The sequence below is a fragment of the Myotis myotis genome, unplaced genomic scaffold, assembly GCF_014108235.1.
Source record: "Myotis myotis isolate mMyoMyo1 unplaced genomic scaffold, mMyoMyo1.p scaffold_m19_p_12, whole genome shotgun sequence".
NCBI lineage: Eukaryota > Metazoa > Chordata > Mammalia > Chiroptera > Vespertilionidae > Myotis > Myotis myotis.
This window is the reverse complement of record NW_023416316.1, coordinates 67,122,955-67,145,056: the sequence shown is the minus strand read 5'-3', so window position 1 is coordinate 67,145,056 and position 22,102 is coordinate 67,122,955. Positions and strand designations below refer to the sequence as shown.

Below are 22,102 nucleotides of genomic sequence, written 5' to 3'. Positions count from 1 at the left end.
CGTCACGCTAATATCTCTAGTGGGCTCATTAGGAGGACCACAGGACATTGACCACATCCCATCCACAGACAAAGCTTAGCAGACAGTCCCATTCGGGCCTCTTGTTTTCAGCTGAAAGAAATTCTTTATCTGAAACGTTTCATTTTGTCTTATACACATGGATAGATGTTTTTAAATAAGAGAAATTACCTGTTAAATTTTTACTCCTCAGACTTAACATTCAAAATCACATTTAATATAAATATTGAATACTCATATATGTATATAAACTATTACATTTTAACAGAAAGTACACTCTAAGAAAGGCCAGTTAATTTTTAAATGCTTCAATTAATTTAAGAATGATATCATTATCTCTTCACTCCCCCACATTGCTTTTCATTATTTCCCTTTGAATTGAAACCATGGGCTATAATTAACTTTTTGAAAAGATGCTATGTGGGAAATAGGAAGCATACAATGCATGGCTGTTTTACATCAGGTCTGTTCAAGGAGTAATTAATTTTTAGGAGATATAATAAGGAAATTTAATGAAAGGCAATTCTTATATTATTTCCCCTTTAATCCTTAAGGAAATCTGGATGCTAAGAACATACTATTCCATTGCTTTCACAGGGTATTCAGAAATTTTATTAGGGAAAAATGAATCTTTCATGCCAAAAAAAGTTCAGTAGTGAATTACAACAATGACTGTCCCCAGGCCCCCAATTTAGAGAAATTTAGAGAGCGTCTGCTCACAGCACCCTACCAAGGGCACCTTTTTTATGTTTTGTCACAAGGCTTACATTTTTCCTACCACAAATTAATACATTCTGTGCCTAAAGAGTCCATTAGCGAAGTGCAATGTGTTGGTCTGACCTGTTTGAGGCAAGGGACTTCAGATTTTCATAACTTTTTGATACACAGTAAACCCTCTCCATTTGTGAGTGATCCCTCCAGGGAACTTGTCAATCCTCAGAGTCATGAATACCTCTTTAGTCTCTGATTTTCCCCATAAAGTGAATAAATGATAATGAAAGAGGACAATACAACCGTGTCACGCTGTGCCTTCCAGTGCCTCTGCTGGGCTCTCTCATTTCCTCCGTGGCTCCTTCCTCACACCAGCTGTGAAGGACTTGTGGTAACATCCCACGTCTCACCAAAAGGACAAGCTGACCACATATTCTGGGACTTTGTGGTCACTCCTGAAGTGTTAGCTAGGGATGCTAAATCTATAATGTCAAGATCCACTTTATTTCTCTTTGAAAAGGCATGTAACCAGGCGGTAGATATTTTTTGCCCAAATAGAGATTTGGCACTGGGAAGTATAGGTTTAAGAGCTTTACTGATGAAATAGCGTCATTTACAACAACATGGATGGACCTTGAGGACATTATGTGAAGTGAAATAAGTCAAACAGAAAAAGCTAAGACCTATATGATTTCACTCACATGTGGAATATAAAACTGAAACTTATGAACACGAACAGCAGTGTGGTGGTTGCCAGAGGGAGGCGGGTGGGGGAAGAAAGGGGTCCTAAAATGAGGTGACAGGAAAAGATTTGACTTTGGGTGGTGGGCACGTGGTCCTATATACAGAATTTGTAAATTAGTAATCCACACATGAAACTTACATGTTCATGTTGAGTAATGGCACCCCAATAAAAAAAAAAAAGGTAAAAAAAAAAAAAAGAGCTTTATCTTCCTGGAACATGATGAAGTGTTTTCATCAGAAAGTAGGAAAAGGAGGTGATTTTAAAAAGATCAAGACAGGATATATGCACCCCTATGTTCATAGCAGCACAATTCACCATAGCTAAGATTTAGAAACAGCCTAAGTGCCAATCAGCAGATGAGTGGATAAAAAAACTGTGGTACATCTACACATTGGAATACTATGCTGCGGTAAAAAAGAAAGCATTCTTACCATTTACAACAGCATGGATGGAAATGGAGAGCATTATGCTAAGTGAAATAAGCCAGTCGGAGAAAGATAAATATCACATGATCTCACTCATTTGTGGAATATAGTGAACAACTGATGAACAAAAACAGACTCAGAGACAGAGAAGCATCTATCAGACTCTCAAACCTCAGAGGGAAGGTAGGGGAGGGTTGGGGTAAGGGGGAGCAATCAACCAAAGTATTTGTATGCATGTATATATGCCTAACCCAGCCGTGGGCAAACTACGGCCCGTGGGCCGGATCCGGCACGGTTGAAATGAATAAAACTAAAAAAAAAAAAAAAAAAGACCGTACCCTTTTATGTAATGATGTTTACTTTGAATTTGTATTAGTTCACACAAACACTCCATCCATGCTTTTGTTCCAGCCCTCCGGTCCAGTTTAAGAACCCATTGTGGCCCTCGAGTCAAAAAGTTTGCCCACCCCTGGCCTAACCAATGGACACAGACACAAGGGGGGTGAGGGGAAGAGTGGGGGATTGGGGGCAATCAGGGGATAAGGACACATATGTAATACCTTAATAAAGGAAAATAAATAAATAAAAAGATCAATTCAAGATGCAACAGAAAAAGAACAATGTTCTGTAGCTTTGTCTTTCAAATATACAAAATTATATTCAGTACTGAATATTTAAATTAAACATTTTATAAATATATGCATTTCCATTTTACTAGTAACATAACATATTATCCCAAACTTTCAAAATTCTCCTGTCATTACGCTTTCACTACCACTGTTCTTATATAGGACTAGAGGCCCAATGCACGAAATTCAGGCAAGGGCCTTGCCCTTGGCCCTTGCCCGCCACTGCCATCTGTGCGACTTTGTTCGGAAGGAAGGGCATCTGGAAGGACGTCTGGTCTAATTAGCATATTATGGTTTTGTTATTATAGATTATTTCCTTCTGTGTTTTTCTTTAGGCAGACATAATTCTAAAATCTAAGGTGTTTATATTAATAGAGCTACTTATCCATAGTACTTACTGATAATTAACTCCACTTTAAAGAGGAGACTAAGAGAAGTTATCCTTCTCTGCTCTAATTAGTGTAGCTCATAAATATTATAGCCAATATCTTAAACCCAGATCTTCCTAATTCCACTACCCTCTGCTCCCCTTTAGAACTAATCTCAGTGAAAAAATAGGAAACAGAACATAAGCCAAAAAGTACATAGTTTTCTTCATGCATTGTATATAAAACAAGCAGTGCCATCACTAATACCACCACCAAAACACTGATTAAGGGTTTACAAACCAGCATATAGTCAGAAAGAGATACATTCCTGAGCAAAGATGGGTCATTCTCTGTCTCTTCCCTTCTCTTCCACCTCCTCCTTATGCTTCCTCCCCCTCCTTCTCTTTTATTCCCTTCCTCATTCTCTCTTTTCATTCACTTGGTTCTCTTTATATTCTTCCTCTATTGTTCTCTCTCTCATGCACATGTTTTAGTGTGTGTCTCATCTCTTTCTCTTTTTTGTACTCCCTCTCTTTCCTTATTTCTTTTTATTATTTTTCCCTTTCTATCTCTTTGCCATTATTTTAATCCTGATGTATTTATATATTTCTGTGACCTGAGGAGCCATGTGATTATTCTAGTTTCTCTATAAGACAAGTAAAGACAGGATATTGAATGATTTTTAAGTAATATAAAGAAACTCATGCCTATGGAGTAAAAGTAATCAGAAAGGATACATTTAGGAAATGCAAAGTTTACTTTCAGGTTGGACTGTATGAATGACACTTTTATAGATCATAAAGATTAAATATTGACTATTATATATAGTTGAACCTAGTATTATTTCTTGAACTTTGAATGTTTCTGAAGAATTTACTGACATCTTATTTTAAGGTGCAGCATGTATTTTAATTTCTACAGATATTCATAGGATTTGGAGGAACTGCAGAACAATAGCTTTAATCAGAATCTGTCTCTCTACTGTCATTAGTTGTCACAGTTCAGTCTCATACTAGCATTTATCATGTTCCTTAAAAATATCAGCCATTATATCTCACTGGGAACATAGTAAAATATTAATTTCTGTCTTCTAATTGTCACACTTCTGAGAAAAATAACTCCAAAACACAACCAAGAGTCAATAACAGACTCTATTCTGTAATTATTCCCTGTCTCATCTCACAATAACTATATAGACATCAATAAAAAAGCTTCAGTGAGATGGGATTAGTGTTCCAGGATAGTTTCAGGATTTCAGAAGTATGTTAATTTTGGCCCAGAGATGACAGTTCCAAATTAACAGATCCGAGAGCACGTAACTATTCGAAAGGAATCATTCTTACTTTTCTTATCCTCAGGTTTCTTAGCATGATGCAGAAGTTGCTTAGAATGACCAATGAACTTAATTCTGTGAGTGCTTTAGGGACATCCACCTTTATTAGCGACACTTTATTTCCCCTTTGCTGGAAGATATTTCTTTGTTCTGCCCTGGAGAAGACAAGACAAATATCCTTTCATTTATAGAAGTTATACCAGTGATGTTCTTCTTCTCAACCTTAATAGCTGTTTAGGAGAGTGAAATAATGGCGAAGTCTCATTGTATCGTTTTGGAGGTGAAAAGACATAATCAGCTACTTAGTGGTTGCACACTTATATTTCTGAGACTCAGTTTCCTGGTCTGAAAAATGGCATCTTAATGATTCTTACTTCAGAGTTGTTGTGAGAAATAAATGGTACAGGTGTTCAAAATATGTAGCCATTTTTGTTACAGGTGTTATTATTAATCTACACCAACTAGGGAGAGGGGCAGCCTTCCAGTCCTGGGGGGCTGGCAGGAATAAGTGTCCTTTCCTTGTCAGGGTGACAGTGGGTCCTAATTTCCATCCTTCCCAGGAAATTGGAGAATTCCTTTACATAACCTAGTCTAGTTTCATTGTATGTTCACCCAGGGCATGTCTACAAGAAAGAATCAAAACCCTAGAATAGCATGAGAAGTAGAAAATGCTTCTAGGATAATTCATCCACAAGACTCCTGGTTCAGGATAATGCTCTACTATTTCAAAGCCTCATTTGTGAACTAGACTGCCTGAGGAAGAGTTTCTGCTCCGGTCAGAAGCATAGTGTGGTGCTTTGGGTCTTTCCCAGGTGGTGGACTGAGCAAAAATAATGACTACTATTTATTGAATTGTTTGGAGAATATTTTAGATTCAAGAAACTGACTCAGAGGTAGGACAGACCATCTCATGTTCTGAGACCAGTAACCCCATCAGTGTTGTTGATCATAGTAAGTGGGAAAATATATGAGATGAAGATAGAGAGATAAGCATGAACCAAACATTCTCTCTTATGGAGACGTTATACTACATCTTATCAGGCATATTAAGCTGCACCCATGTCCCTAATTAAATGTAACTTTTCTATAATTAATTATGTTCTGTTGATTAGCTGATATGGCCATCTTTAGATTTTAAAATAAATATGTTATTTTTTATTTTGTGTATATATATTTTTTAAATTGCATTAATGATCATTTTTCTTAAGTCACAGTGTGTTATATCCTTTAAAGTTTCCCAGGATCTTGACACTGAGGCTGTAGCATTGGGATAAAATTGCCTTGCTGAGTAAAAGAATGGGTTTGAGAAAGGCAAGGGTAAAAGAGAAGCAAGGGTGTCAGCAAAGGTGCTGTTGTCATGTCAAAGAATATTGGGTCTCAAGTTATGGTGCTGCACTAGAGAGAGAAAGAAATGAGCTGATCGGAGACAGATTTTGTAAAGCTTACAGGCTCTGGTGATAGCTGAGATCTAATATAGGGAAATGAGTGAGTGGAAAAAAATGCAGGCTTACTCCATGATTCATAACTTGAGTAACTGGGAGAATAATAAAAATAATAAATAAAATATGCATTGATTCATTTAAAATAAAACTAGTGAATAACCACACACTAAATAGCATGTTTTCTAAGAACAACTGTACTTATTTTCTAAAGCAAGAAGAGAAAAGAATGGCTCTGTTTTATATTTTGCTCAAGCTCATTAATGTCTGACCTAGTAGAAGACAGATTCTCATACCTGCCTCTGCACTCCATCTGTTGTGATATCACACATCATGTAGCTTTTGGAAAACAATATTGTGCATTCATGTCAAAATGGGTGTGAAAAAGGCAAATAATGTTTTAGCATAATTATGAAACTCATTATGACCTTGTGAATCCCCAGGGCCCCTGACTGCACATGAATGCTTCTAACTTAAGTTAATTAATGATTCCCAACATCTTTCTCCTATTATTTACTTCCTTTCTTCTGCTTTTTTATATAACTTTGTTTCTTTGTTCTTCTCCCACCCTTAAACTGCCTTTATGGGAAATTAGAGTATATTTAAATTTAAATCTAGATAACTCTTTGGAAATCCCACCCTCCTAATTCTTACTTCCAATCCCTCCATTCATTGGGCTTATAGAAATTCATAACCTCAGATTTTAGTTTTTACAACTCATCCTTCCTGGTATTTTCTGACCAAAGGAAAATGTTTCATAGGAGCAAAGGAAGCAGCCTACACTGTCTGTCTCCAAACTTGCTTCTCAGCATTAGGCCAGCCTGGCACTGCGCCCTGAACATCCCCCGTTATCCCAACAACATCTACCATAGTTTCTTTGCTCTTTTTCGGGAACCAATTCTGTTCAGTGAGGGTAGGCTGACAACTATAAAATATTAGTAACTAAGAAATCAAACTACACTTTCAGATATTTGATTGTGTTCTTGGCAGACTGAACAGTTCTATGCCCTTGGATGCATGGCTTTCTAATACTTGGTCTCTTGAGAAAACACCCTTTTATGTCCTAGCTCTTGGCTTGGACAAACAGAATAAACCCAGCATAGATAAGAACAGAGGGATATATTTATGAAGCCTGATCTTAGAGTTCAAAAACATCCACTAACACACACAACTGTAGAAAGCACACTTTTCTCTTAAAGGATAAGTATAACCTGTCATTGAGATCTGGTATTTTGGGAATAAACTATAGAATTGCATAAATAGTATAAAACTAGTCAGGAAATTTCATATAAAATGGAACTGTTTGCCCTAGCTGGTTTGGCTCAGTGGATAGAGCGTCGGCCTGCGGACTAAAGGGTCCCAGGTTCGATTCTGGTCAGGGGCATGTACCTTGGTTGCGGGCACATCCCCAGTGGTGGGTGTGCAGGAGGCAGCTGATCGATGTTTCTCTCTCATCGATGTTTCTAGCTCTCTATCCCTCTCCATTCCTCTCTGTAAAAAATCAATAAAAATATATTTAAAAAATAAATAAAAAAATGGAACTGTTTTGTGATAGGGGAGTCCATTCACTTAAAGGATGAACATTTTATCTTAATTATACCTGTCTTTATCAAATAGGAATATATATTAAATAATAATGATATAAGAGCAAGAAATTTTTGTTAGTGTTGTTACTGGATATAAAGCTGACCTAAGAAGGTTTAGATTATCTTAGATTTGACATATACCAACCTCTTACCACATGTCAGGACTTGGTACTCAATAGTCAGTGAAATAAGTCAGTCAGAGAATGACATAAATGATTTCACTTATATGCGGAATCTAAAGAACAAAATAAATGAACAAACAACATTGAAACAGACTCTTAGACACAGAGAGTAGACTTGTGGATGCCCTAGGGGAACAGTGTTGGGAGATTGAATGAAAAAGGCGAAGGGATTAAGAACTATAGATTGGCAGTTACAAAATAGTCATGGGGATGTAAACTACAGCATAGGGAATTTAGTCAATAATGTTGTGACAACTATGTATAGTGCTAGGTGGGTACTAGAAATATTGGGGGGGAACACTCTGTAAAGTATATGTTTATCTAATCACTATGCTAAAACCAATACAAAATAGTATTGAAAGTAAACTGTAAGTGAAAAATTATAATAAAAATAAATTAAATAAAGAATTCTTGTTTTTCAAGTTTGTTCATTTCTCATTCACTTCACCGTTTTGTTTCTACCTGACCCATTGTGTTTTGTTTGTATCTTTTACAGAGAAGACATCTTCTTGCAAAGTAGCTGTTCATTCATTCACTCACTCAATCACTTTTCCATCAAGTTATTTACTAAGCATCTGCTATATTCAGGTTCTGGAAGACAAAAATGAGAATGATTTGATCCCTGCTATCAAAGGGATCATGATCAGATAAGGAAAAGAACTATAGGGAATATAAACAGAGAATGTGATAAGTGAAGACTGCAGATGGCTGGAAATCTGACTCTTCTAAGCTAGGCATCTCCTTAGGACTACATAACATTTTAGTTGGGTCTTAAAGTGTTAGTAGGACTTTAGCAGGTGAGAAAAGAGAAGGGAAGGAGAGAGGAGAGATAGGAACAACCAGGAAAAGAGAATATTCTGCACAGAAAATATAGTATTAGCAAGTTGGACAAGTAAAATGGGCCTGTATGTTCACTTGGACAGTCAGCTCAACTCTTTTCCATAACAATTAAGACAATTAAGAAGTTAAGTATATATATCATATATTTGTTAAAGCCAGTAGGATATATAATAATTAATCACTTGTGTGTCCTCAGTTAAACAGGTTTCTAAAGTCCTTCTTGGTAGGAATATTTGATTTGACTCATTTGAGGACTCTGGAAAATTAAAATAGCTGGATTAAGTAAGCCTATAGAGGCCTCATCAATATTCTTATATTTGATAAAGTTAAACAACAAGCAAGTTACATCAGGAAAGTCATACTAACATTTTGCATAATATTTAGTATACATTTCCATTCAATATTTCTTGCTCAGAAGAAACTTTTCAGAAGAGCCCCTTCCATCAGTTTTAGTTAGATTCCTGCACATTCATTTGTTTCCTGAATCTAGTTCTCTTTCTAAATGTTCAGTGCCTTTCTGAGTTTATGCCTCCAGAAATATCAGCTCTTCCCTGGCCAGCCCCGCCTCCTGCCTGTTCTCATCACCTCCTTCTTGCAGAGAAGTGTAAGATCTAGATTTGCTTTCACTTGAGTCGTCACTGCAAAAAATCTACCCCTGCTCTGCTGAGCCTATCTCATTCATTTATCCATTCATTCAAAAATACTTATTGAGTACATATTTATTAACACTGTATCAGGTACTAGAGATAAAATAGTGCACAAGGTTAGATAAGATTTCTCCTATTTTTTTTATAATTAGTTCCAATATTGTTTCCAGTGGAAGTGGGTCCTTGTGGTGTCACAAGAAAAACATTTTCAAGGACCCACAAGAGAGGATGAGGTCTAAGGTAAGATTTATTTGGGTGAAAATAAAAGGTGGCCCTTGGGTTTCCAATGCCTCATCTCTTGTCTATCCCGCCATGGAAAATCAGGGCCAGAAATAGGGCCAATGTCCAGGAATCCTTTGCCATATTAAAGCTTTGTGCTTTGAATCCACCTGGTCCCAGGGCACAGACAGCTGCTAAGTGGTTTCAGTCTTTGTCCAGGTAGCTTAACACTGTCCCAGGCCGTGATCCGTTGCTGTGCTGTTGTACCTAGGCTTCTGCCTGGAACCTGGGTTTAGTGTCTGAACCACCATCAACCACAAGGCTGCTAAGGCCACATGGTGACTATGGAGAGAGCACCCAATGAAGGGGGCAAGGGAGTGGAAAGAGAGCTCTTTGTTCCCTGGCTTGAAAAGGACCAGGAACTTTTTCAAAATAGCCAATCGACTTCCCAAGCTTTCCTGGACGTGTGCTGGGCCCACTTTCCAACCACGCTATTGTTTCCCCAAGCTAGACTGACAGGTCTCTGTGGTTGCCATCTGGCTTCTATTGCATGTGCTTACTTCCCTCTGGGTTTTGTTCCTTCCCTCAGTGATCTGCTGGAAAGGACCCTGGGTTCCCTGGAGAGTGTGTGAAGCTGTAACTTCCTGATGAAACAAGCAGGATTGGGATCTGTGTCTGATTCAGCTCCCCAGCCCATTAGGCTCAACAATGTCCGATTCCCTTTGCTTTCTTTATTAATACCCATCTACCTATGCTAACAATATGAGACAACTGCAATTAAATAATTCACTTATACTATACCCAAACTCCCCAAGTTGCCAAAAAATGAGTATAGTTGACCCTTCATCAATGAGCAGGTTATAAGCACCTACCACCAGCACAGTTGAAATTTTAAGCATACATGGGTTCCCCTCTAGCATACATGGGTTCCCAGCCTCAGAGGAAAATACATATTCTTTATTTTCTAAAGAATAACATTCTTGAATTTTCTGTAAGATCTATGGCAGGTTGGGTAAGATTACTATATTGAAAAAATAAAAGCATAGTTTATAGAATAGGAGCAATGAAGTCAGTTTAGAAGGCAGGAGAATACTAAAAATCATCAATCTTTTTTTAAAAAACACTTTGATCTGCTTAAACTAAGTAGCTTCATTAGTTCCAGATGCTGTTTATTATTGTGGTTGTTGGCACATTTTCAAAATGCTTAAAATAATTTTATGAGGATTAAGTTTGCAAACATAAAATCGGTTTAATATATTTGAATTTGAAAATAAAATGGGATTTCAATATAAAGAGCTCTGTATATTTTTCTAAAATAGGTACAGAGCAACATTTAAAACATCCTGGCATCTGTCTGTGAAAATTCATACTAACATTGCCATAGTAACAGACGCTCCAAACTTTCACATAAAGTGTATGCAATTACATGTATTAAGTATTATGAACACAACTAGAGGCCCGGTGTGGTCCCTCGGCCTGGCTTGCACCCTCTTACAATCCAGGACCCCTTGGGGGATGTCAGACTGTGGTTTCGGCCTGATTCCCGCAGGCTAGGCCAAGGGACCCCGCCAGTGCATGAAACCGGGGCCCTTAGTACACATATAAGATCTTTGGTTAATTTCTTCCCACCCTCCCCCCTCGCCCCTTCCCTCTGAGATTCATTAGTCTGTTCCATGTTTCAGTGCTTGTGCATTGAGCATCTGCCCCCTGTTGGTCAGTGCACGTCACAGCTACCGGTCAAATGGTTGTTCGGTCGCTTAGACTTTTTTATGTATAGGTATGATGATATTTTTTTTGACAATTCCTTATTTCTGGGCTCAGTTCCTCTTGTTTGTCATGAGTGGTTCCTTTCATTTATTAAAAACATCCAAGGTGGTATATTCTTTAATTACAAGCATTTTACCAATTCCTTCTGAATTTAAACCTATCTCTCATAGGAACTGAATCTCATTAGTGTTGAAATCTTTCTCTTAAATTATCTAATTAGTTAATTAATCATTCAGTCATCTATCATATATTCAGGACTGAAGCAAGCACACCAAAGGATACAGAAGAAATAGGGGGAAAAGAAGTTTATAATTATGCAGGCTAAGCCCGTATAAAATAAACCATACTGTATTAACCACAGTCCTTGAGTGCAATAGAAAGAAGGGGCGCAGAGAAAGTTGGATAAGGCAGGCCTTGAATTGGGCTTGGGAGGATAGAAAAATGTTTGAGGGTAGAAAAATGTGGTGAGCTCCTGTTACCAGTATCCTTTTCTTAAATGGAAAGGATTCTTTCTTTCTCTTCTTTCTTATATGCTATTGCTGAACCTTGATTTTTGCTCATTTATTTCCAGAGACTCACATTCTAATTATTGTTTTTAAGCTCTGGAAAACCATGGAAAAATGACACAGGCTGTGAATGCTCAGCTCAGCATCTCCCAGATATTTGAGAAGGAATCACATTTACACTTGTACAATGATATAGAAATACTATTTAACACCCCAAATTTGTCTTCTATTTCTAGATTTAGGTTTATGTACTTTTTTTTTAAATATGGAAAGCTTCATGAATTGGTGTGTAATTCTTACACAAGGGTCGTCCTAATCCCTGCATCATTCCAATTTTTTAGTATATGCGCTGCCACCGTGAGCACTCTATGTTTTATCTGTGAAAGACGATTGGCAAGATTGACAAACCGAACTTTGGGAAGCAAACTAAATCGGAGACTGTGAGAATGTGAAGGATTCTCTGCAGACTGTCCCAGGGAATGTCAGATTATGCAATAGATCTCAGGATTGATGTTTATAGTAGTGCATTAGAAAGGAACTCTGAAGGCAGGTTTGGGGATCATAGATCTCTGATTCTAGGATTAAGAACTCATGTGCAGGGGAGAATGATAAATGGTAGATGATAACTGGGTAGAATGTCAGGCTCACCATAGTGAAAGACACACTGAGGTGCATGCCTGCTTTAGCATTTAAGATTGGGTAGGATAGGCTTACTCTTACTGTTTAGAACGGGACTATACTATAGTTCAGAAATGGGAGATATATCCCTGGGGAAAAGGTTTGGGTTTCCAAAAGATTTCGTTATAAATATAAAAATATTCAGTTGTCTAAGTTTGTAGATGTTCACACTTAAAAACCAGCTCATCCGGAGCGGGTTCCTTCTCTTTGTCATCAGAGTATGGGCTACTTCAGTGAGCCAGGAGGTGCGCTAAACTGGACAGCCCTATAAGCAGACAATTAGAACAAAATGTAATCAGTGCTGTAATCAAAACATGAGTCAAGTGCAATGAAAAGAGCAATTTCTTGGAGTAGGCTCCATTGGCAGCTTGACTCAGGCAGTGCCATTTAGACTAGAGTTCTCTGGGTAGACAGGAGGAAGAGTGTGGAGGAACCCTGGAAGGACATGGCTGGATCAGAATCCCCACATGGGAACTTTTATTTTGTCCGATAATTTTCATGTAGGATGTAGCTAAAATTATTATTTTATTGTGTAGCTTTATGAGCCAATGATTATTTTCTAGAAAATTCCAGGAGCATTGGTTGGCGGGGAGTTCGTATCATTTCAAGCTACCCTACTAGGGAAGATCAGAGAAGTTACGTGGTTCTATAGAGCAGATAAGACATAAATATGAGTTGCAAATGACATTTCTTTTGTCTTCAAGTTTCATTAAGAAATATAATTTTAAAAGATGATATGATTTATTTATAAAAATTATATAAGGCTGCATAGGTAAAGAAAAATGTCATCAACAATGAAGTATTAAGAGTGGGAAACAATGCATTTGTTTTCATTACATCAGATAAATGTGGAATGAAATGCTAATAAGAATGGGTTTCCTTATAATACCTTGGCAACCCCAACTGCTTTTCTTTATTGATATTAATTTACCACTAAATTGAAAACAATTTTCTAAAAATTAAATTTAAATTAACTAAAAGGTTTTCACTTAACATGAGTGAATCAAACAGTTCTGAAATTAAACTTGAGAAAAAATAAAAAGAATATACATAAAATAAGCAAAATTAGAAAAAAAAATACTATGAGGCTCTATTTTTCTTTATTTGCTCCTTTGAAGTCTGGTGCTCCACAATTTGTTCACATAGTCTTTACTAATTCATATGGAAGAGAAGAGTAAAATAATAAATATACATTTAAAGTTACATTAAGCTTGGAGGTCACTCTCATGATTTGGTTATAGATGAAATGGGAATGTCCCTAGGAACATGTCCTGGTTCCACAATGAGGAATTAGTGGTAAAAATCAATAACTGTGCCTCTAGTTTATATTATGTATACTGTAACTTTCTTTTTTCCTTTTTTCTCTTTCATTCAGTCATTCATCTATATCCTCTTCCATTCATCTGGATATATCACCTATTGATGTTTTACTGATTTCTGCTATTTCTCATATTGTTCTTGGTGTAATAATCTCCAGTCCATATTTACCACTATTTTCTATTCAATTTAGGCTCCTGATGAACATTTCTGACTGACCTATGCTTAAATTTGATCCCTCATACTTTCTACCCAGGCAAAGTACTCACTTTATATTACTTGGTCTAAGAAATAAAAAATGAAAATTAAAGAAAAATAAATAAAATGGGAAGGATGAAGGTTCGGAGCATTTGAGCATGCATGTCCTTATATGAGTGTGCTTAGAAACATGATGTGTTCCTTCTGGTAGAATTTCTCTGATACATTTGTTATTGTGCAATCTCTATTTTCCTATATGAGGGTAGTCATTTCTATTTTCTGAAGGCTTATTTCATAGGAAGTAAGAAATTCAGTCAGAAATGGATAATTACAAGTAAAAGAATATATCAAACCCATTTTTATAATTGGGTTCAATAAAATTGCTAAACATGGCCATTTTAGTGCTAATTTCTTTTTTTTTAATAGGATGTACAGAAGGTATCTGATTTATGTAACTTGCAGAATCCTTTATAGATATTAACTTATTACTAAAAGAAACCCTAGCACTGTCCCTTCTGGAGAGAGAAGGAACTCTGCTTCCTTCATGGTTGAAAGCCCCACTGTGGCCATAGCCTCCTACCCTTTTCATGTTAGCACAGTGCTGTGGGGAATGGTTGTGTTCTCTATATTGTGTTAGTGTGTATGCATGCTTGTGTGCACACGTGTGCATACATGTGTACACATGCATATTTGTAGGGGCAGGAGAAGGTGTCTGTGATAGCAGTGGTTTTGGTGGGGAATATGAAATATGATTTAAAATCTCAAAATCATATAGTTATATGTTACAAATTTATTATAAATCTACCCAGAGCTAGAACCATCTTTAATTAATCTCCTCCTTTGGGGAGCTAAGCCCTTTTACTTGTCATATTGGCCTCTTAACAGATTTCCCTGCTCCCAATCTCCATGTTTGTCTACCTGTATTTCATTCAATGAACAGGGTTCTCTTCATGAAACAGATGCATTTCAATCCTTGTGTTGAAAGCCTTCTGTGACTCCCATTTGCTCTAAGATAAAACCCACACTCTTAGCAGGTGATTGCAAGTCATCCACAATCTGCTTCCAATCAATTTTTACAGCTGTATCCTTTATTATTATTCTCCTCTGCCTTTCCCTTAGTCCACATATCAGTGCTAGGGCTAGAGCAGACTCTCCTTGTTCCCAGAATGAACTTTCATGACTGCTGCCCAGCCTCCATCAGCCCATGAGGCAAGCCTTTCCCTTCACATTCATTTTTTTGAAATGTTACTCATCCCTCATGGCCTAGTGAAATGTCCCCTTCTCTCCTAGATTTCTGGCCAAATTTCTCATTCCCTCATCTGTGGGTTGCAGCACTCTGTTTTTATTTCTATTGTAGCAATGGGGATTTTTATCTTGGATTTTATGGAAGAAATCTGATTTCCAATAATCTATCCTGTTGTCAGTATTTCACTGGATTTGGTTCTGAATGTATGTTCCTGATGTTTGTGACATTTATATTATGCCTGATATGTATATGTGTGTATATATATACTAGAGGCCTGGTACACAGGGACTGTGCCCTGGTTGGGGGTGAGGCCTGTAGGGATTGGCCCGCTGTGGGAGTGCCGCTCTACCCAGTTAGCTGAGTGGCGCTCCCACTGCAGGAGCACACTGACCACCAAGGGGCAGTTCCTGCACTGAGCGTTGTTCTGGTCATTCCACCGTTGGGTTGCTGGGCTTTTATTATATAAGGTATCTGAGTTTTTACCTCCTTAATTTTATCTTTCTGGGAAAAATAAGTGTGCAAGTAAATCATTATTTATAAATTAAGTGATGTGTCTTTTCCTTTCCATTTCCCAAATGTAGTCCCCTGCGTGTTAAGCAAAGGCCAAATCTCTTTCTCTCCTCCCTCTCTTTCTCTCTCCTTTCTCTTATGTTTCCTGACAGCCCCTAGTCCCATTTATATGCAGAGTAAGGACTCAATAATTAGGAGTTAAATTGAAATGATTCAATAAAACAAAAAGGTGGTTAACTTCTACAGTGTTAGTGTCTCTGAGGTCCCGCCTGTGAAGAAGTTGGATGATTACAGCAGGATGTGGGTGAAGTCCTGGCCTGTGTAATGCAAGTCAATGTGCTAGTGCTGAGAACAGCACCTGGCCGATGTCAGGTTCGGTGTCATTATTTGAAGGCAGCCATCAGGCTGTCTTCCTCTCTAGGTTAAGTATCCTCCTTTAAACGATTTCCAGACCCCTGCTCTGCTCTGTGCCTTCCTCTAGATTATTTCTGACTCCCTAATGTTCTCCCAAGAATCAGATGGCCTCATTGCATCCCAGGCTAGTGAAATTTAAATAGGGAGAAAAGAGATATCACCTCCCTTTTCCCCCATCAAAAGTTAATCTCTAAAATTTAGCACTTACTTTCAATTACAAATGTAGGCAATAAACTACAGTAGTATTAGCAATACTTGTGACTTTGTAACTAAGAGAAATCAAATACTTTTATACCACATTATAGTTGCTATGATATTTTATAAGCTCATTTCCATTTTAAAATAAATTTTTGGTATTGTACCCACTGCTAGATTATATATGAATATATCACAATATGTTTTCCATTTTGGTAATATATTTTAATATAATTCCCTTCGTTATCTTCTGTATTTTATGCACTTAAAACCATTATTCTGGGAGGTACTCTTAACCATACTGCCAAATGGCATGAAAAAAATTTAAGAATAATACACAGTCTCGTAAAACTTAGAGCACCTGGATAAAAATATAACATTTACTTCCATTAATTCAGACTTATACTGAATTTCCTTTATGTTTTAATTATTATAAAAATAATATATATCCACAGCTTCATATGGCTGAATAGTTTACAAAATGCAGCATCCAAGTCACTGCATCCTCATCTAATTCAGAAAGATAACCGTTGTGACTTATTGTGGGTATTTTTCCATATATTGGCTATACATATACCCTAAAATATATCTAGATATAGATTTAGATAGAAAGATATATATATATATATATATATATATATATATATATATTTACTACATATATAGATGACAGATAGATGATAGATATATAGATAGATATTTACTACACTGTCACATAATTCACAATGTTTTATGCAAACTGCTCCATTGACCTTTAAGTAGCTAAGTCATTCTCTAGGCTCACATTGGTTTTGTAATCAAGCAACTTTCCAAGTCTTTTCATTTGTAGTATTGTTAAACACTATTTCAATCTACAATAAATTAAACCAGTGTTTTATTTTATTTAAAATATTTTTATTGATTTTTAAAGAGAGAGGAAGGGAGAGGGAGCGAGAGAAACATCCATGTGAGAGCACATCCATTGGGCTGCCTCCCATAAGCACCCTGACCTTGTGGATCCAGCTTGCAACCGGGTCATGTGCCCCCACCAGGAATCGAACCAGCAACCTTTTGGTGCATGGGATGATGTCCAACCAACCGAATATCCTGTGTGATTGTCATAATGTCATCAAACCGTTTAGATTTCCAAAAATGCTTTTCAATGTAATAGTTATCACTGACATCTTTATAATTATCCTCAGTTCATTCAACAACTAGGTATTGAGTGCCAGTCATTTTCAGGCCATATATTTATATGTGTTTGTTTTTTTTCATAGTCCTTTAACCACCTTATGAGATGGGTACTATTGTTACTCCCATTTTAAAGATGAGGAAACTGAGGCAGGCACAGATCATAACCTTAACAGTAACTTGCCCAAAGCTTACAGGCAGTAAGTATCTAGTTTATTAGGTATGAACTTACTAGAAATGAACATATGTTAGGTCAAATAATAGATGAACTTATTGGGTACAACTAGAAACTGTGAATAGAATGTCAAGGAAGCAGACTTAAGCTAATATGCTGGTGATATTGAAGACACTGGAGGCAATGAAAATAAATCACTCCAAAGTGTCCAGCAGGCAGAACTAATGCACACTGGTCTGGCCGTGTAGGTCATTTACAGCCTGGATTTGTTATGATTGGTTGGTGTGCCATTCTGATAGTTTTGTGCCCATTAGTCCTTTAATCTTTTCAATATCAGTACTGTCTGCTTAAAGTTAGTTTCTGTTGATGTAATCAGATACTCATTAAACCCTACAGCTTGTGTCTTGGCATAATTCAAACTAATGTTGAGACTCTGGGGCTAGAGGAATCACAGGGAACAGAATTAATGTCTGGGCTACCCATGCCCTGAAAGTCCATCTGTACCAAGTTTCAGTTTAACTCAGAGAGTCATTGACAGTAATTTTATTGGCTACAAAATAATTTCCCCAAATTCCTCTCAGATCTTTCCCAATTTAACTTTTAGAAGAGGCAGCGTGTAATCCCAAGCCTTCATGTTGAGAGATGTTTCTCCTCTTTCTTTCTGGATACTCTTGATCCTATGCCATCCTCATCATTTCTCAAATATGGATGTACTTACATGGCACTAGACATCTTTGTGCTTACCTTCTCCCTTCACGTTCATCACCAGCAGATTGGGAAGCAAATATCCAAGATTGTGTAAAATGGGTACATTTCCTTGGCAAATATGTGAAGTCATTGGGTAGATGAAGAAATACAGGCTAGCCCTGACAGTGTGGCTCAGTAGTTGAGCATCAACCTATGAACCAGAAAGTCACAGTTCAATTCCCCATCAGGGCACATGCACATGCCCTGGTTACAGGCTCATTCCTCGGTAAGGGGCATGCAGAAGGCAGCCGCTCAATGATTCTATCATTGATATTTCTCTCTCTCTCTCTCCCTCTCCCTTCCTCTCAAATCAATAAAAATATGTTAGAAAAAAAAAGGAAATACGGGCTAGAGAGGTAATGATAATCTGATTGTAGACCAGCTGCAATTCCACACCACAGTTCAGAAGTTTAGAGACAAGGATATTCCCTCGATTCCACTGAAGCCATACACATTTTATAAACACTGAGGGTTTTTCTTCTTTTCTGTTTTCCTCAGAGAACTATATTGTTTCTATTCTCTTTTACTCACCAAGAAGCTCAATCTTCCACTATATATATTCAAATAAAACCATCAGGAAGACTTGATTTCTGAGTATTATCTTTTATTAATTTGACTGGTAACATTAAATTAAAACTTTCACACAATATCTCCTCAATTGAAGTTAGAAAAGGACAGTATAGCTTTGAAAATTCTTTGGTATTATGAAATACAAAAGATTAACTTTGTCTAACAGGAGGAATAGATGATAGGAATTTTCTGTGCATGAGAAAATTGCAGCTTTTAAAATTGTAGTTTGAAATTATTCATGTAGTGAAAAAAACATTTTTTTTTCATACCCAACACACAGCATTATAGAAGTACCCTTTGAGGTCTGATGTTTGCTTTGTGATTAAAGAGAATGTATCTGGGCGGTATTTTGTGCATGATGAAAATTAATGTGCTTCTAATTTTTTCTGGCTACTCACTGCTTAATTCTGTAATCAGTAGAATCCATTTAGAGGAAAAAGTATAATAAGCAAATTATGTTATCAATCAATTTATATTTATTTAAAACTATTAGGTGGCCCCTTCTATAGTATCATGTAATAAGAGAAATAAAAAAGCATAACCATTCTTGATTCCCTTTGGCAGTGAACTTAATTAAGATCCAGTGTGAAGAAATTAGGCACTTGCATTTGTCATAGACATATGGCAATATGATGTGAGATAATGTTAAAAAAATGTGTGTGTGAGAGAGAGAGAGAGAGAGAGAGAGAGAGAGAGAGAGAGAGAGAGAGAGAGAGATTAACACGGGATTGGAGCATTATGAGCTAAGTCTTAACCCATGGAGAGCATTTCAGTAGGGGAGGCTAGAAGATACAACAGGGATCTGAGGAGATCATAAAGAGAAAGTTGTAAGTAAGTGGAGATGAAAAGTGTACCTACTATTTGGGAATAGCACATGGACCTACCTTACAATGAAGAAAGATTAATGCAAGATGATGGCTTTCAAAGGTTTTAACAACAAATATCCCTTTCTTTAAATAATGCACATATGAAAATCCCAATATTTAAAAAAAATACAGAGAAAAATGAGCTGTTTTGACTAAATACAGGAAAGTCAGGATGGCAACTTTTAGAGAAGCAGGTGAAAATTCTTGATAACCGTGTGGATTTATTAGAAAGCTTCTTGATATTTGTGCCTTGTATTTTTCCTGTTTATCTCTGCAATTTGACTCCTATTGGCCAGACTCTTACCTGGATTACTGACTTGTGATTCTCACTCTGTTTCCAGATTTCAGCAGCCCTCCTGGATCCTTGATTCTGTTCTCCTCTAGCCAGTTCCTGGTCCCTAGGTCTGTCTACCTGATTCTTCTTAGTTGTTCAGACTTCGCTTCTTCCTACCTATAGCTTCACCCAATAGGAGGTCACCAATTCAGCCAAGAAAACCCACCCATTTTGAGGATGATGTCATGAAACAAGTATTAGGTAGTAAGAAAGGAACTGAGGAGACATATGTGGGAACAGGAAGGAAAGGACCTTTGCTTTGTAATGGAGGATACGATAGCACTTGTGATGGGTTAGGTCTAGGAAGTGAAAGAGTTCAAACAAGCAAGACTTACAGGTTTGTATTAAAATGCAGAAAGACTGTGTCATATAAAATAAATCTTAATAACTACTAATATGTGAATAGCCTTTATGGACCACAAAGCATATTCTGTTGTGTTCTCAGGTTCACCCTCATAATAACCCTGTTAAGAAGATTTGTTACCTTTGTGCTGCAGAAGAAGAGGAAAAGAGATCCCATCCTTTGGCCAAAGACATACTGTAAATTAGTTTAGGCTGACAATTTAACACTAATCTTATGGCTGTAGATCCATTCTTCACTTCATGGTAAACACTGGATACTGTACAAAGCGCGAAGGTATTCTGCATTTGCTTTCATACCGGGTCCTGTGATGAGGGCCACATTTACAATTAGCCACATTTCACAGGATTAGGAAGTACATGGTATGCATGTTGAATAGTTCTTTCTGCTCTGGTGAAAGACATCATTAATCAACTATCCTAGTCTTTCCTGCTGTGCCTGGATGCTGCCTCACGGTCTCAATATATTACTCTAGGCAACCACTACTCATAAATCAGAGTTGTCTGAAAGTTGAAACTCATTTGCCATTCTGGCACTAGCATCTTGAAATGACACATACACTGTGGTACAAAACTCAATAAAAATGACATTCTTGGTTTCTAGTCCCTCAGGATAGCCCTTTATATTCCCACATCTGAGGCCAATTAACCCCTTGAGCATCAGGTTTGAGACCTAATCAAGTGCCTACTAATTAGGCTTAAACTTTGATTCCTGGGACTAAGCTCCTACATTCCACTCAGTGCCTAGAAATAAATGTTCTATCTTATTCTTCATTAACGGAGTTCTGTTGCAAAGCCCAGTTTCTCCAAGCTAGGATCTTGTCATGAGTTCTTCCCTATATTTTAAGAGACTATAGTCCAGTTCTTATTGTCCAGTGCATCCCTGTATTATCTATTATGGTGAAAAAAAAAAAAACACTCCCAAATTTTATAGGCTTGAGGGAATAGCAACAGTAATCTTTAGTATAAATGTACAATTTTACTAGAGCTTTTCCAGACTGGCTCCTTTTGCTCCATGTGGTTTAGTTTTAGTTTAGTTTTTCTTTCCTGATTGGCAATTAAATAGAATTTTAATTTTATAGCTTAGCAACGAAGGGTTATACACTTACGTCAATATACATATATACCTATGACTTTAATCTATGCATGTCCATGTACTCAGTTGAAAACAATTACAAGGTATGGCTGAACAGGTACTAGAGGGCCTCAAAACAAAACAAAGAAATGTTGATAGGTATGAGCTTCATTTTGCACACTGAGGATCTATATTCTTGGTGGGACATTTACATGGCTGGCAGTGTGATGCTGTCTCTGGTAACTGATCCAGGGCTATGGGCTGGGGTCTTTAGTTCTCTCTACATTGGCCTCTCTGGGGCTACGTAGTCTTATTCACAGCATGGTGCCTGACTTTCAAAAGCGACCATTTCAAGAGTGTGTGGCATTCTTATGGCCTAATCTCAGAGCCATTTCAGCCATATTCTGTTGGTCAAAGTGGTCACAAAGTCCCGCCCAGCTTGAGGAGAGGGGACACAGATTCCACCTCTTGATGGGGAGAAGTAGCAAAGTTCTAGAAAACCTAGATATCTGGAGATATCGCGATGGCCATCCTTGGAACAATGGAAGCTGTCATGGTCTCTCTGCAAGGCTCTGTTTCCTTTTTATTTTATTTCGCCCATTACTCTGCCCATCTTCTTTAATGCCAGATTACTTTGCCCATCTTCTGAGATACTGACCTCCTCCTGCCTGCTGCCAGATATCTCAGGCGCCATCTGCCTGGATCTGAATTCCCACTGCTGTAGTTTATCATGTTGGTGCCATAATATATTAATAAATGCGCCCACTGCCAACATTTGGCACACAACCCAGAAGGTGCTTCTGAACTTGAAGTTCCTGGTATTCCATCACCT

At 37.4% G+C, this 22,102-nt stretch overlaps 1 long non-coding RNA gene and 1 other non-coding gene across 2 annotated transcripts in view; one reads left to right on the top strand and one right to left on the bottom strand.

The window, feature by feature from the left end:
- Positions 1-22,102, top strand: part of LOC118667613 — a 456,871-nt gene that overhangs the window by 376,509 nt on the left and 58,260 nt on the right. The window lies entirely within an intron of this gene.
- On the bottom strand, positions 11,675-11,780 carry LOC118667771. Its single transcript, XR_004971365.1, has one exon. It is a non-coding gene; the product is annotated as a U6 spliceosomal RNA (small nuclear RNA).